The 17287-nt window shown below is 38.1% G+C and overlaps 2 pseudogenes; one reads left to right on the top strand and one right to left on the bottom strand.

The window, feature by feature from the left end:
• The first annotated feature begins 1277 nt into the window (after positions 1-1277).
• LOC117215207 lies at positions 1278-4482 on the top strand (annotated as a pseudogene).
• Positions 4483-11013: 6531 nt separating this feature from the next.
• On the bottom strand, positions 11014-12155 carry LOC117215208 (annotated as a pseudogene).
• Positions 12156-17287: the final 5132 nt, after the last annotated feature.

The raw sequence follows: 17287 nt of genomic DNA, 5'->3' as shown, positions 1-17287 counted from the left end.
TTGGTCAATCTCCATATCGGTGGTTAGAAAAAGATGCTAGCCGCCCTCGAGGGAAAGTTGCTAGTGGGAGACGCCGCTCGTTGAAAAATAGGTCTCCCCTATTTTCCCGTAGGTGGGACAAAGACTGTTTGTCTGTTTGAAGGACTTTAGTTGACTAAATCTTAAGATTTATAACGGGCCTTCAGGTTAGCCGAACATGTACTGCGGAGACGCATCGACATCTGGCAATAATCTTACTCGGAGAATAGGCTCTGCGTGTGATGAGCTACAGGACAGAGACCGTTGGAATGTTTACCGTCGCGTGCCGTCACAAATATTTCTTTTAAGGAGGGCTATAGAATTACTCCATACCTTTGTTAGACAAAGCGTTCATCCCTTGGCCGCGACTACGTTAGGCGACGGACTGTCGCCTCGAGCCAAAGCTCACTATCACTAATCTCGAACAATTACAATCGGATTGAACAACTACAATTGTTTAATTACAGCTATAGTAGACTCTAGGTTATAATGTTGCGGGATTATCCAAAATTCCAAAAGCTCCGGTGTTCTTTCATCTCCGACAAATATAAGTACTGTCGAGAGACGCTCGTACAAACGTATTCGTAAAAACAGTGTATGATTGCTCGCATATGACTCGATAACTCGTATAACTCCGTTAATTACCGTTAATAACTCGTGAAACTCGAATTATAACTGACTCGCTCGCGACTGCTTCCTCTTATTGATAAATGATTTTTTGTCTATTACACGCCTGTCAGATTTCTTTACGAGCAGAACTGTAGCAAGTGCTATTGTAGCAGAATACAAAAAAATGATGCGTGCCTATGTGGGTGTCACGTTTATCTGCAGTTACGAAAATCTGAACTTTAGAAAGAGAACGTTGTTGTGGAAGTAATGATAAGTAAAGTGCGAGTGTTTGTGTAAATTCATATTTTTATAAATTGAAAAAATTAAATCTGAGCAGACGATTGTTTTATTATAAATGTTATAAGGAGTACTATATCTTGTATATTTCATACCTCGTTCGGTCTAATACTTCATATATGAAACCTATAGTGGTCATTGTTATCTATATTCATTCAATTAATATTTATTATTAATATTTATATTGAAACAATTTATGTTTATGTCTATGTATGAAGCATAAAAGTTTCAGCAACTATATGGTACGTGGTATTAGCATTATGCTAGGCATTATTTTACATTAGTCTTTGATTCCCTCTCTCTCGCTTGCGCGAATGAGAAGGATTACGTTCTTACTTCGTTGGAATTGAAACTTATAACTCAACTTAATATGCCTTCGCAATTACTTAACTTGTGACTTAGAGAGTACACGTAGATACCCCGACCATTACACTAAACGATTGTATGTGCCAGTTTATAAAATATGTACGTTGTCATTTACTATATAACATTTAAACCTGGCGACGTGGTAAATGTAAAGATTACAAATATTGATAAACTGAATGATTTCGTTAATGTACAACTTGGTAAATTTAATGTTCAAATTCCACCAGATCATATATCTGACGAAGATCTAAGTCCCTTACAAAAGCTGAAAGTCGACAAAGAAGTAGAAGCAAGAGTCTTGTTCCTTTATATAGGCCGAAAAAAGTATATCTCACTTTGAAAAGGTCTTTAATAACGAGTGACTTGCCCATTTTAGGAAACATACAAGACGCGAAAATTGTCTCGAAACACCACGCAACTATCGTTCAAATACATAAGCGTGGAATATTGGTAAAGTTTTTCGGGGATGTCAAAGGTTGGATTCCACATACTGCCCTCGAGCTGGAAACATCTAACGTAAATTGAAACTATTCAGCTGGACAAACAATTTTGGTAAAAATTCAAACAGTGAACACAGATTCGGGAAAAGTAGTTCTAAATGTGGCTAATCAAGACATAAAAGTTGAAGAAGCAACATTCGATATTGGTGAAGAAGTAGGGGGCACAATAATAGAATCATCCGCTCAGGGATTATATTTAAGAGTCAGTAGATATAAAGGACAAACTGTTAGTACAGGATTTTTACTAGATGGTCACATGTCACCTTGTATGGAGATTGCAGCTCTACTAGCATCAAAATATGTTCCTGGTCATACACTTTCAGCTCTTCTATTTGCTACAGTACCTAATTTAATTTTAACTAGGACTTTTGCAACTCAAGGAAGGTACAGGAATTTTGAAAAACTGAAAATAGGAGACTGTATACCTTGTACGATCAAGGATATGGGTATAAGACTGGTATAAGACTTATTTTTCCAGTTGCAGAATATACGCCATTTGGATATGTGTCCCATAGTAACGTTAGTAATTTTAATCTACTGCACGCAAACCAAATTTTATTGGCAAAAATATTTTCTATTAACAGGAAAGAACAACAATTAAGACTAACATTACCGCTAAAGAAAATATACATTGAATCCATTGATCCTGTATTTTAATAAATTAGTAGAACTTTCAAGGAATTCATATTACAAAAACAGACCCATTGCATCTGTCAAATTAGGGCAGAGAGTTACTGGAGAGATTGAAAAAATTACGCCTGATTGGTTGGTTGTTCAATTGCAGAATAACTTGCTAGGTATAGTGTCTAAGAATCATTACTCTGAGAATAAAAAAATAGGGGACAAAATTTCTGGGACGATTATATGGAAAAATTACGTACACGAGCTTGTCCAATCGACCACGTTATCGTTAATAATGCATAAGTGCCAAAATAAGTGCCAAACAAAATAAGCAAATACAATTTCCTGACGGTAAATTGCTACGTGGTAGAATCTTAATGGTGACAAATTGGTTTATCCTGATGCTCCTTCAAGGTATTGGCAACGGAACTTTAGCTGCGATACCTGTACGTCGTCACATAAATAGTTTACTGCCAGATCTAACACCTTATACTATTCATTCTAAAATTAAATGTTACACCTCATTAAATTTCAAAAAATCCGATATTATGCCTCTCAGCGTCATAAAATCTGCATTTGAAAAGAAGTGTTGTGTGAGAGAGAAATCGGATGATAATAATAACTTAAAAAGAAAGAAGCAAAATCAAGAGTACGTGGCACTCGCCAAAAAAATAAAAATTGAAAAGTTACGGGAAGACGAAACATGAAAAACAAAGGGAAACGAAACAGAGAAAAACCAGAGAAAGATTTAGAAAAGGAATATTCAAAGAGAATGTGTGTTGAACAAACAGGAGAAGAAAAGATTAAACTGGAAGATACCAAAGCTTCCGAAGAAGATTTGAAATATGCTGACTCAACTCTCCTTCAGGATAAAGAGTCATCTTGCGATAGTGAAGATGAAGTAGAAGAAAAACCAAATCTGAGAAATAAGAAATTATGTGCCGCTGAACGTCGAGAACAAAAAAGACAGGAGAAACGTGAAATACGTCAAAGAGAAGAAGCACTCGCCAATAACCAGTTACCAAATTCTGTACATCAGTTCGACAGATTAGTTTTAGCTAGTCTAGACAGTTCAATAGTATGGTTACAGTATATGGAATATCATTTACAAACAACAGAAATCGAGAAAGCAAGAGCAGTTGCAAGAAGAGCGGTGAAAACGATTAATTTCAGGGAACAGAAGGAAAAATTAAACGTTTGGAAGGCTTGGTTGAATTTGGAGTCTAAATTCGGATTTCCTAAAGCACTGAATGATGTTTTTCAAGAGGCAGTGAAGTCTAACGATTCACTGAAAGTATACAGTCACATGCTGACTGTTCATGTCGAGGCTAGCAGGCAGATGGAACTAGAGAAAACAATTAATACCATGATTGGAAAATTTAACTGTATTCCCGAGATGTGATTTAATTGTGGAGAAGGGTTGCTAAAAATGGGTTCGAGGGACAAATCGAGGCATATTATGCAGAGAGCATTCCAATCTTTGCCAGCATCTGAACGTATGTACACTACAGAAATAAAGAGAGAGCAGTAACTCTGTTTGAGCAAATTCTAAGTTCTTATCCGAAACAGGTGGATATATGGTCTTGTTATGTTGATTCTCTAGTTAAATCTAATGATACTGATATAGCAAGGTAAAAATATTTTTTCAACTATATTTTGTCTTTTTAATTTCATACAGAATTTATCTTCTAATAATTTGTATTTACAGGAAAGTTCTAGAGAGAGCAGTTGTTCAGGCATTACCGCCTAGAAAGGTAAAGATCCTCTTTAAAAAGTTCATCAATTTTGAAGAACGAGTTCTGCCCGAGCAGTCGAGCTATGCGTACGTAAAACATAGTGCCTCCGACATTGTGCGACAAGAGTAGAGCAACAGAACCAATCGAGGATGGAAAAAGTACCATCAATAAGAATACTAAACAAAGGAGAAACATACACTATAAGCAGGGCAGTAGACCAACAGAGCCCAATTAAAACAACAAGAGAAGTACAGGACTGCGCAAATACAAAAGAAATAGAAATGGAAATAATACAAGAAGACGACGTAAAGAGCAATACTAACAAGGATCTACCACAACATAACGAAAGTTGAAGAACTGTAACTCCCAGCAAAAAAAGAAAAATAAACACAAACACAAACGATAGGAGGACCACAGAAACAGAAAGTCAACAATGGCTACAAGAAATTCCTACACAAAACTCCTTCAGCTCACTGACAGAAGAGATGGACACAGACCCTACAGAAAAACCAAGAACACTCACTCCCAAGCCACCACCAATCTACATAGACGCAAAAATAATAGACCCCCTCATTGATCTGCTAAACAGCACGGCAGGAAAAGAAAACTGCACTATCAAACAGCTCAAACTGGACCAGGTAAAAGTACAAACTAATACCCCAGAAACCTACAGAAAAGTAACTAAAGCGCTAAAGGAAGAAAACGCTGGGTATCACACTTACCAACCCAAATCCGACAACAGCTGCAAAGCAGTAATCAGAGGTCTACACTCCAAAACAAATACAAACAAAATATGCGAGGAATTGGCCAAGATCGGACACCAGGTAAGAACGATCAACAATTTAGCCAGATTTGACACTAAGCAACCACTACCGCTATTCCTAATAGAGTTAGAACCGAAAAGCAACAACAAAGAAAAATTTGAAATTAAAAAAATCTCAAACACAATAATCACAGTCGAGCCACCCAGACATAGAAAAGATATACCACAATGCATGCGGTGTCAACAATACGGACACACAAAAAACTACTGCAACAGAAGCCCGGCGAACACAAGCCAGCTACAAAGGCTGCGTAGTCAGAAAACAACTACAAAGCAAACTCTTCCCGCCGATTCGAAACAGGACACACAACAATTTCCACACGCAACAAGACAACACAGAATCTATGTCAGCATCAAATACACAGCATGTAATGAACAATAACCACACTAACACCAATACCGTCAAAAACCGAAGCTACGCGCAAATAGTCAACCGGTCGTCACCCCTAGATAATCAAGAATAGAACAACCACAGCAACGACGCTACAGAAATCAAAGAGTTAATAAAACATTCCATAAAAAACACCGAAATACTCACAAAAATGATAAGCGAACAAAACGAACTCCTCAGACAGCAAACACAGCAGATAACAGACATGTTACAATTACTTACTAACGTGATGAGCAAAAAATAAAAATAGACACGCTTAAAATAGCAACCTGGAACTCTAACGGCCTACAACAAAGGGCCCTAGAAACTAAAACATTCCTGTATAGCAACAACATCGATATACTACTCGTTTCAGAAACACACCTCACAATGAAAAGCTATATAAAAATACCGCACTACACCATATGCGACACCAAGCATCCTCCAGGGAAAGCACACGGAGGGATGGCAGTAGTAATAAAAAACATTAAACATCACCTACACAGTCAGGTCAGTAAGGAACATATACAAGCAACCACCGTTACCGTACAGACTAACAGCAACCAACTGCAGTTGTCAGCAGTATACGTACCGCCGCGACACAAAACTACAACGCAAATGTGGGAAGAGTACTTTCGACACTTAGGTGACAAGTATATTGCAGCGGGAGACTACAATTCAAAGCACACACTATGGGGATCAAGAATCACTACACCTCGAGGTAGAACCTTGGAAAAATACATTAGAAACAATAACCTCAATATATTATCCACAGGAAGACCGACATACTGGCCGACAGACCTGAGCAAAATACCTGACCTGCTAGACTTTGCAGTTACAAAGGGACTAAACGCAAATAAACTAAACATAGCACCCAGCCTCGAGCTTACCTCCGACCATACGCCCATAATAATTGAATACAGAAACAAACCAATACTTTACAGCAGCACAGAGAAGCTATGCAATAAAACCACCAAATGGCAAATATTCAAAGAAATAATAGAGAGCAAAATCAGCTGCAACATCCCACTGAAAACACCTGAACACATCGATCAAGCAGTAACAACATTCACAGAAACTATCCAAGAAGCAGCAAGGGCAACCACTATACCTGAAACAACCAACAGACAAACAAAAACAGTTCCACTAGACATCCTCGAAAAAATTAGAGAAAAAAGAAAAGCGAAAGCAAAATGGCAAAAACAAAGAACAAAAGAAAACAAAAAACACCTAAACAAACTCACAAAAGAAATAAAAGACAAAATAAAAGAGCACAATAACAACGAGTTCACAAAGTTCATCGAGTCACTATCTGCTCACGAGAACTACAACTACTCCCTATGGAAAGCCACAAAAAAAATAAAGAAGACAATAAAACTGGTACCAGCAACCAGAAGAATGGGCAAGAAGCAACGAAGAGCAAGCTGAAGAATTTTCCAACCACCTATGCAACACATTCACCCCACACAACATCAACAACAGCAACCACAATAGCCATACGGACGAGGACGCGCTAACTACTAGTACACCAACTGACAATCACTACACCATACCCAAAGCAACAGCACAAGAAATCAGAAACATAATTGAGAAAACAAAAAATAATTAAGCACCAGGAATCGACCTAATTAACGGCAAAATCTTAAAAAACCTTCCGCCAAAAGCAATAAGACAAATCACAATAATAGTTAACGCAATACTAAGAATACAATACTTTTCAAAAACTTGGAAACTGGCACAAATCATAATGATACCCAAACCAGGCAAGGACCCACACGAAATCAAATCCTACCGACCAATCTCACTACTTCCGATGTTCTCTAAGATACTAGAGAAAATAGTTTACTATTTGGGGATAAACCCCATAATAGAGAAGAATCAACTAATACCGGATCACCAATTCGGATTCAGAAACAAACACTCCACAATAGAACCAGCGCACAGACTCGTCAATGAAATCTTACAGGCGCTGGAAACGAAACAATGCTGCACGGCACTCTTTATGGATATCGAAAAAGCATTCGATAAAATAAACCACACTAGCCTACTTCAATCAATCAGGAAACAGTTCCCGGAGCAGAGATACCAATTAATCAAATCATACTTAAGAAGCTTCATAGTAAAAATCAAAGACACATACTCTGAAGTTAAAGAAATCAAGGCAGGAGTTCCGCAAGGAAGCGTCCTAGGACCAATTTTATACACATCATACACGGCCAACATACCAACAACTAACAATAGCAAAATACTGACATTCGCGGATGACACAGCTGTACTAGTCAGGCACACTAACCCTGCAACAGCAGTTACACTACTACAAGAACATATCGCAAAAATAGAAAAGTGGCTTCAAGCAAAACAAATAAAAGCAAACCCCGATAAATGCAACCATATTACATTCACACTGCGAAAACAGAAACCACCAAACATTGTACTAAATGGCACACACATAATACAAACAAGGCAAGTCAAATACTAAGAATCCAATACTTTCCTAAACTGTGGAAACTAGCACAGGACATAATGTTACCTAAACCAGGCAAAGAACCACACCAAACTGCATCTTACAGACCAATATCATTACTTCCTGTGTTTTCCAAAATACCAGAGGAAATAATATGCAACCGCATAAAACCAATAATATAGAAGGAAAAATTAATACCAGATCACCAATTTCGATTCAGAAACATACACTCCACTATAGAGCAAATGCACAGGCTCATTAAAGAAATAATACTAGCATTAGAAAACAAACAATACTGTACAGCCCTCTCTATGGACATAGATAAAGCATTTGACAAAATAAACCACGAAAGCCTACTACAAACAATCAGGAAACAATTTCCGGAGCAAATATACCAATTAATAAAATCTTACTTAAGCAGCAGAACCTTCGTAATAAAAATCAAGGACACATACTCTGAAGTTAAAGACATAAAGGCAGGGGTTCCGCGAGGAAGCGTCTTAGGATCAATACTATAGACAAAACATACCAACAACTACCAATAGCAAAATACTGACACTCACGGACGACACAGCTGTACTAGTCAGGCACACTAACCCAGAAACAGCAGTCAAATTACTACAAGAACATATCACAAAAATAGAAAAGTGGCTGCAAGATAAACAAATAAAAGCAAACCCCGATAAATGCAACCATATTACATTCACACTGCGAAAACAGAAACCACCAAACATTGTACTAAATGGCACACACATAATACAAACAAGGCAAGTCAAATACTTAAGACTCCACTTAGATACACGACTCACATGGAAACAGCATATTAAAGCAACAACAGACAAAATACAGATGGCAAGGAGACAAATGTACTGGCTAACAAGTCGAAAATCCAAACTAAGCATAGAAAACAAACTAAAAATATATAAAATGGTCATAAAATCAATCTGGACGTACGGAATAGCACTATGGGGAACAGCAGCAATGAGCCATATAACCAAAATAGAGGCAACGCAATCTAAAATACTCAGAACAATAGTAAACGCGCCATGGTACGTTAGAAACGAGAACATTCGGAAAGACCTGGGAATACCAATGGTCAAGGAGGAGATTAACAGAAGTGCAAGAAGGTACAGAGAAAGAATACCCAAACAAATACAACGCACCCAAACCGGCTGGCAGCGGAAACGGTCGACACATCAAGCATAAAAAGAAGATTAAAAAGGAAACACCTAACAGATCTCACAAGGACATAACCTAACAAACACGATAATGGTACCCCGCTGGGGGTAGCCACCCACATGTTATATTAGTATACCGCTATAATATTTTACCAAATGTCCTACTGGACAAATTGTAAAAATTTAAATAAATAAATAATAAAAAAAATTTTGAAGAGCAGCATGGTACTGAGGAAGACATGACTCGTGTTCAAGAAATGGCTGTAGAATATGTAGAGAAGCAGTGTACAAAATGATTAAAAATAATAAAACATTTTGACACATATTTCATTACATCACGTGAGCAAAACCTATGTTACGTGGCGCAAGATGATCCGTGCGACGTCCTTCATTGTCGGACCGTCAAAACCCAAGCACCATTAAACAGGCCCTCAATAAATCTAAGGCCCCACCATAAAACTTTAACTTTTTAACGTCATTATTTTAACACATGTTTTAAGTTAATCCTTTTGTCCTGGAGGACTTTTTAAGCCTAGAAAGGTTTTCGGTTTATAGAGGGTTATTGGAAAGGTCCTTAGGCTTATTAGGCGCTCTTAAAAATTACGGAGACTGCGGGCAGTGACCTAACGGAAAAAGTGGATATTTATCTAACGGAAAATCCGGCTTTTTCCGGATTTTTTGTAAACAATGACACCCCCTAGCAAGGTTGGTAGGAGGTTTCCGTCTCCTCTCACCACTCATTAACATGACTGAAACCAATAGGCATCACATATCGTTACTCTCACCTTATTAACGAAAAGTGTGAGAAACGAATCCGCTTTCTTCGTTCAAGAAAACACACCCACACCGAGCTTTCCTCCGTAATTGCATGAGATCGGAACATCAGTCTCCTCTATTGCTACGTCAACTACAAAGAATACTGTGCATGTGTATCGCATCTTCATACGCCAAATCGTCGTCTACGACATATATCATACGCAACGGCGTAAGTTCGTTGTATCAATTTGTTGAAAATATATAGTTTATAATCCTGTTAATCGCAGCGCTATATCACCTCAACCACCTCTATTATCTTAACGGAAATCAGGAGATCGATCTATTCGCGACGTCGATTATTATAATCGTAACGGGAATTTACGACTCCCGCTGATGTGTTTCCGCGCGATTACGTCTCCCCGCGATTGATTGAAAATACAACCTTAATTACACAATACCTAAAACAGTCCAGTTATGTAAAGTTTTCTACCACATATACAAAATACTATTAATATTGATACAGATAAAAATGAAAAAAGTAATAATAAATTGACATATTTACAATTTCTCTGATCTCAAGTGCGTCCTTTTTATTGATTATTCTGTAATGACAAAAACAGGAATATGTCTAATCAAAAATCTTTTAGTACGTTTGGGACGCAACTGCTCCATTGTGCAGCAGTAGTTTTAGCTAATCGATCGTTACAACCACGTCCGCGCTATTGACTTCTTCAGAGGTCTCGGCGACATTTGAATTGTGCCTGAAATTGTACAATTTGGTTTTGTAGGTACCCAGGTAAATACCCTTGTCCAAGAAGTCTTCGTTTTTGTACTTCCCGTTCGTGGTTATTATGTTTTGCGTCTATCTTCTTAAACATATTTTTTAAGGTAATCCATGCTGCATCATGAAGACATTAAATAATGTAGATTTATATTGTTTCGACTCGAGATCTCTACCGATTCATTTATGTGATGCTCTGTATGAAGTGTATCATCGATCAATTTGAAGAGAGACACGATTTGAATTTTTGGACGAACTACAAATTTTTAATAGTTAGTAGCCAAAATTGAGAAGCTAAATCAAAATCCGCGCGGTCACCGTCTACTTCTTCATAAATGTAGTCATAGACTATGGACATAAAAATATGGATCGTACCATAGGTCTATGGTTTATTCATCTCTGGATATAATGTTCTTGATTCGTGATGTAGTCGCGCGTGGGTTGCCTCGTTGCTTATTGCCCCGGTGTAGCTGATTCCTCCATCTGGTTTAGGATCAGTTGCCTGCAGCTTGTGAAGCAAAAAAATCAGAGACTGTTGAAGAATTTTGAAGATAGATCTGTCTTATACTGTTCATTCTAAAATAAAACGATATATTTCATTAAGTTCCACAGAATAAATTATTGCGCCTATTTGCATGGTAAGATTTGCTTTCGAAAAGAAATACTATGTAAAAGACAAGTTGTGCGATAATAATAACCAAAAAGGGTTGATATTTCTAATTTCATAGTGTGCTTACTTCATAAATGAAATTTTGGGGGTGTCCTGGAGAAAGTACTTGTTACGTTCGGATACTGGCAAAGATTGCAATGCTCTCTGCATAATGTGCCTCGATTTTTAATAATCCTTCTCCACTATTAAATCATGTCTCGGGAATATGTTTAAACTTCCCAATCATGGTATTAATTGTTTTTTCTAATTCCATCTGCCTGCCAGCCACGACACGAACAGCCAACATGTGACTGTATATTTTCAGTGAACCGTTAGACCTCACTGCCTCTTGAGAAACATCATTTAATGAGTCAGGAATTCCAAATTTCGATTCTAAATTCAACTAAGCCTTCCAAACGTTTAATTTTTCCTTCTGTTCCCTGAAATTAGTCGTTTACACCGCTCTTGTCGCGACTGTTCTTACTTTCTCTATTTCTGTTGCTTGTAAACGGTATGCCGTATACTGTAGCCATACTATTGAACTGTCTGGATTAGCTAAAACTAATCTGTCGAACTGATCTACAGAATTTGATAACTGGTTATTGACGAGCGCTTCTTCTCTTTGACGAACTTCACGTTCCTTCTGTGTTTTCTGTTCTCAACGTTCAGCGGCACTTAATTTCTTATTTCTCAGTTTTGGCTTTTCTTCACAATCGCTAGATGACTCTTTAGGCTGGAGGAGAGTTAAATCAGGGTTGTTATCCCAGTAAAATCCATACGCAAATATCCTTGGCTTCCGCTCGTTATCGTCACCATTATTAACATTGTTAAGCGCATATCTCAAATCTTGTTTGGAAGGTTTGGTATATTTCAGTTTAATCTTTTCTTCTCCTGTTCGTTCAACACACGTTCGTTTTTCTCTGTTTCGTTTTTTATCTTTGGTACTTCTTGTAACTTTTCAATTGTTATTCTTTTGGCGACTACCATGTTCTCTTGATTTTGTTTCTTTCTTTTTAAGTTATTAATATCATCCGATTTCTCTTCCACACAATAATGGAAGATAGTGTCACGTAGAAGACACAGGAAATCACGAAATTAACGGATCATGTCTTGTGAATTTGAAGTGTGTAGGACGTAATAGATGCCAAAAAAAAAAAAACACTCGGAGATATTTAAACAGTATATTTATTAACAATTCTCTCTTTCGACACTTTGCGTAGAACTCGCGATTACACTTGACGATTCGCAATTCTCGGTTACAACTGATAGACGATGAGTTAAGGTGGCGATTGAGCAAAGTGCGCGATATAAATTAAGATGATGACTACTCAAGGAACGTAGAGGAACTGTCCTTCTGTGACGATGACGCTGCGGAGGTGTGACTAAGGGTACGAGATAATCGGATTCGTTAAGGAAAGTTTTCCTTAGGAAAGTGAGGGAAATGAACGTCGCTGTTAATTGGTTAATTTCTATGTTGATGGTTGAAGAAGGATGCTAACCGTCCTCAAGAGAAAGTTGCTAGCGGGAAGCGTCGTCCTTGAGGAAAACAGATTTCCCGTATCTTCCCGCAGTAGGTGTTAGAGATTTAGGGACTGTTAGGATAAAGACTGTTTGTCTGTTTGAAGAACTTAACTAGTTAACTAAATCTTAAGATTTATAACAGGTCCTCAAGCTAGCTGAACATGTACTGTGTAGATGCATCGACGTCTGGTAATCGTCGCACCCGGAGAATAGGGTCTGCGTGTGGCGAGCCACGGGACAGAAACCGTTGGAATATTTACTGTCGAGTACCGCTACAACTATTTCTTTTTAAGGAGAACTATACTATTACCTCATACTTTTGTCAGGCAAAGCGTTCATCCCTTGACCGCTGCTACGTTCGGCGACTGGTTGTCGCCACGAGCCCAAGCTCATTATCACAAATCTCGAACAATTGTAATCGAGTTAAGTTATAGAGGCTAAAATATTGAGGGTTTTCCGATGAATTCCAAAGGAAGGCCCCGGTGTCCTTTCATCTCCGACATATATATTTTGTGGCATGCTTGTAAAATCTAGACATCATTCTTTTGGTAGCTTTTTATGATTGTATCACAATTTTAAGATTAATTAAACGAATATTTAATAATGATTTTAATATCGAAAGTAACGATTATTATACTACGAATTTTTATATGAATAGAGTATGTTAGAATATGTGAAACATAAGATCCGGTCAAGTAATAGGAACAAACGAAAAACAGTTTTGTACGAAGAAAAACAAGAAAGATATAAAGAATAACAGGCTTTGTTTTCGAGAAAATTGATCTTGGAAATCTGTTTGAAACATGTAAATTTGGTTAGTTACCGATTAAGCAGAGGGAAGTTATTCGACGTGCAAAAATAAGAGAAAAATGTGGAATAAGATCTTTCCATATAAAGCTTCATTTTCAAGAAAAACGAATTTCTTCGTGCTCAGTTGATAACACTGTTCAACACGTAATTTTGCAACCTTCAATTTCTTCTACCACCGTTCCTGGTATGCCATCTACACCAACCACTTTATTCCGGTTCATCTCAGCTCCGGCATCCAGTAGCGCTTCCTTCGTGATCAAGCCCTCGCTGACACTAATACTCCCGTGGGTTCTACTTATATTTCCCCTCGGTCTCGTTAAGAAAAGCTACGTCATGATAGCCCTGTACGCCCTTCGCTATGGATCCCTGCCCAACGAGGCACAGAACTCCTTTCAACCCTTCTCCTTGTTGGTTCGAATCAGTTTCCTCATCTGCCTCTTCTTTTTCCGCAACTCCTAAATCCACTGTGCCGCGTCTCCAGTTCCTCTCGCCATTGCTCTCTAGCTCTTCTTCTCGTCGTCATCAGCTCCTTTCTTAACTTCATCGACTGTTCACTCCGCCAATAATTATGATTTTTCTTGCTCATCGGAGGATAAACCCTTTTTAATTCGGAGGTACATGAGGTTTCCACTGTAACAGCATACATCGAGCCCTCCTGCATAGATGTCCCTCGGTACATGTTACTAAGCTTTCCTAATTAACCATTGCCACCAGGTGGCCCACTTAGCCAGATTGACACATACCATTTCATATTGAATAATACTTCACTTCATACATGTAGATGGCACCACTCCTTAATGTATCATAAAGCCCCTAAAGAAGGGGCCCGCTTACCTATTGGCAACCGTATGACACGTGCGCGTCTCATCACGTCGTTCAAATTATTATGTGAGCCCTACTTCCTACACTCCATTGCATATAAGCATTTGCATTTGCATTTCCCCTATCCCATCAACTCACAGTTGACCCTAGTGACAAGAAAACCTCACCTTGCCCCAATGCTACCACCCACATGTATCTTCTTCAATTCATCGATCTACTAATATTCATGTGCCAATCCAGCAGGTATTAATCGTGTCGAAGCCACCCAAAGGGCAGTGTTAGTGTATTATTGTGTTCCATCGTGTGCAATTGCATTCTCTATCATACTTCATAATCTTACACCATTTAAATCTATTATATTAATTATCATCTCGAAGCCAATATTAAATACTGTTGCGTTGAAAATTAATACAAAACCATTCTCGTTATTCAATTAAAAGTAAAATAAATAACGACTAAAACAAAAACAAAACACGATAAACAGACTTAGCGTGATGAGTTATTGTTATTAAAGGCGTTTTTAATCTTTCCATTCTTAACCATTAATTTAATAGTTTGTAATTAATTAATTAATTAATTTGTAGTTATGAAGCTATAATAACTCATCAATAAATGCGAACAACCAACGTCCTTTTGAATTATCTACAACAACGTACTCACGCATATTAAACATTTACTAATACGTTATATACATTAATTTATTACTTTTTAAATTATCTACTGTTTCCTATTAATTCCTTTCTTTCTAATTCCACTCTCTAATTCTTTCACTGTTTTCCATTATGAACTGACTTTATCTGATGAGTCATTATAGTTCCAAACATATTTATCCCAAGCTATTGTATTTAAATTACTTAAGGTTGAAAATAAATTTCTTCTTAAAACTTTATATTTATATAGTTCTTCAATTATATTATGTAGTATTCTACGTAATACTCCTTCATTATATTACCACTCTTTATTATATTTTATTGAACTCTGGCTTCTCCTAATTCAATTCTAATTTTATTTCCTTTTAAAGTTTTATCATTTAAATTGAGATTCGTAATTGCATTTTCTATAGATACTCGACTTTACCAACTCCTCTTCATATTTTAATTCAATAATTCAATAATTTATTGCCTTATATTCTTTGATATTGTTCATCTATGACTCATCACGCCACGATTATCGAGCATTACACTTCTTGTTTCTCTCACATTTAACATTAGATCCTCCAATTATTCCATTTATTTTTGTTCAGCGAAGATATTACCATTTAATTATACCCAAACATATTGTAACTCACTCACTCGATCATAATCCACGTCGACTCCCTTGTAATATACACCCTTTTTTTTTTATTAACGTGGAGGAAATCCGCACTGACACCAGGTCGCTTCTGGGGAAAAGCGGCGTGGTAGTGCCGGACTCCAGCCGACTAAAACCTCCACAATGACCGCCCCGGCTGCGATTGAAAGGGGCCCGGGAATTGGTGTGAGCGATACACCGCCCCCCCCCGCCTAATACCACCGCTTGATGGAGCCATGTATCATACACCCTGATATTCACTTAATACTATTCCACTCACATCAATTCTCCTATCACCTCATCCCACTTCACACCCCTTACAATTTATCGTAATAATTCATTGCACTTCCCTCCCCCTTTGTAATCCATTGTAACCCATTGCAATTTTGTTGAAATTCGCACAAGCATACTGTATTTTCGACCAGTCGTGGGGAGACGCTTTTGCTAGGAAATGCGTCAACGGAAGTCGTAAATTCCCGTTACGATTGTAATAATCGATGCCGCGAACAGATCGATCCCCTGATTTCCATTGAGATAATAGGGGTGGTTGAGGTTGTATAACGCTGCGATTAACAGGGTTATAAAGTATGTATTTCCAACAACTTTACACAAGATAATAACGCCGATGCGTAAGAGGTAAGTGAAGAATAAATGGATTGCTCTTAGATGAGAGAATCAGTGTAGAGACGATGATTGATCTAAAGACAGAGCTCGCGTCCTGGTAGATATGTTGTCGTCGACGAAGTCTTGAGATGTTGGGTATGTTAGAATGGAGAGTTAACTGAACTTCCGCTCTCATGTAATTACGGAGGAAAGCTCGGTTTGTAGGTATTTTTTGAACGAAGGAAGGGGATTCGTTGTTCACACTTTTCGTTATGAAAAGTGAGGGTAACGGTCCACGATGCGGCTTGATTATAACCTACGTTAATGCATAAAGATATGAGGAAGAAGCCTCCTACCAACGTGGCTCATGGGTGACCTTGTTCATGGGAAAAACCAGCTTTGTCGTTAGACAAACATTCGTTTTTCCCATTAGGTGACTACCCGCTCTCTCCGTAATTTTTAATAGCGTCTAATAAACCTGACGACTTGTCTAAGAACCAGCCATAAACCGAAACACTTATAGGATTAGAAAATCCTTCCGGATAAGCACATTAACTTGAAAACATGTGCTAACCGTTAAATTAAAAAGTTAAGGTTTATGGTGGGTCCTTAGGTTTATTGAGGACCGGAATGACGGTACGTGGACCATAGGCTGCCAGGCATTGTCGTGACCAGTTTCGACCATTTTGTTTATTGACGGTCGGACGAAATGCGTCGTCTCCAGGTTTTGCGTGGCGCGTATCCCAGGATGGGAAAGTCCCGGATGGAGCGAATTATATACGCTGTGCCGCAAGGGTTTCAATACAAGCGGTCGTACAATATCGCCTGATACGTCGTAATCAGGAAAACGTATCTTCCTTAATTGTAATGCGGATGTATCGGACTTGATGATGTTGCGCAGCTCGGTGTCGTTTTCTTGCGCTGCGGCGAGAGTTTTATGGTCCACAGATTTCCCTATCGCTTCGATGCGAGATAGAGCGTCGGCTACATTATTGTCCAAACCTTTAATGTATCAGATGTCGGTCGTGAACTGTCCAATGTAGTCAAGATGGCGAAATTGTCGCGGTGAACAT

The sequence above is a fragment of the Bombus bifarius genome, unplaced genomic scaffold (assembly GCF_011952205.1).
Source record: "Bombus bifarius isolate JDL3187 unplaced genomic scaffold, Bbif_JDL3187 scf7180000009442, whole genome shotgun sequence".
In the NCBI taxonomy this organism is placed as follows: domain Eukaryota; kingdom Metazoa; phylum Arthropoda; class Insecta; order Hymenoptera; family Apidae; genus Bombus; species Bombus bifarius.
Note: the sequence above shows the minus strand (reverse complement) of the source record. Positions and strands in the feature narration are given on the sequence as shown.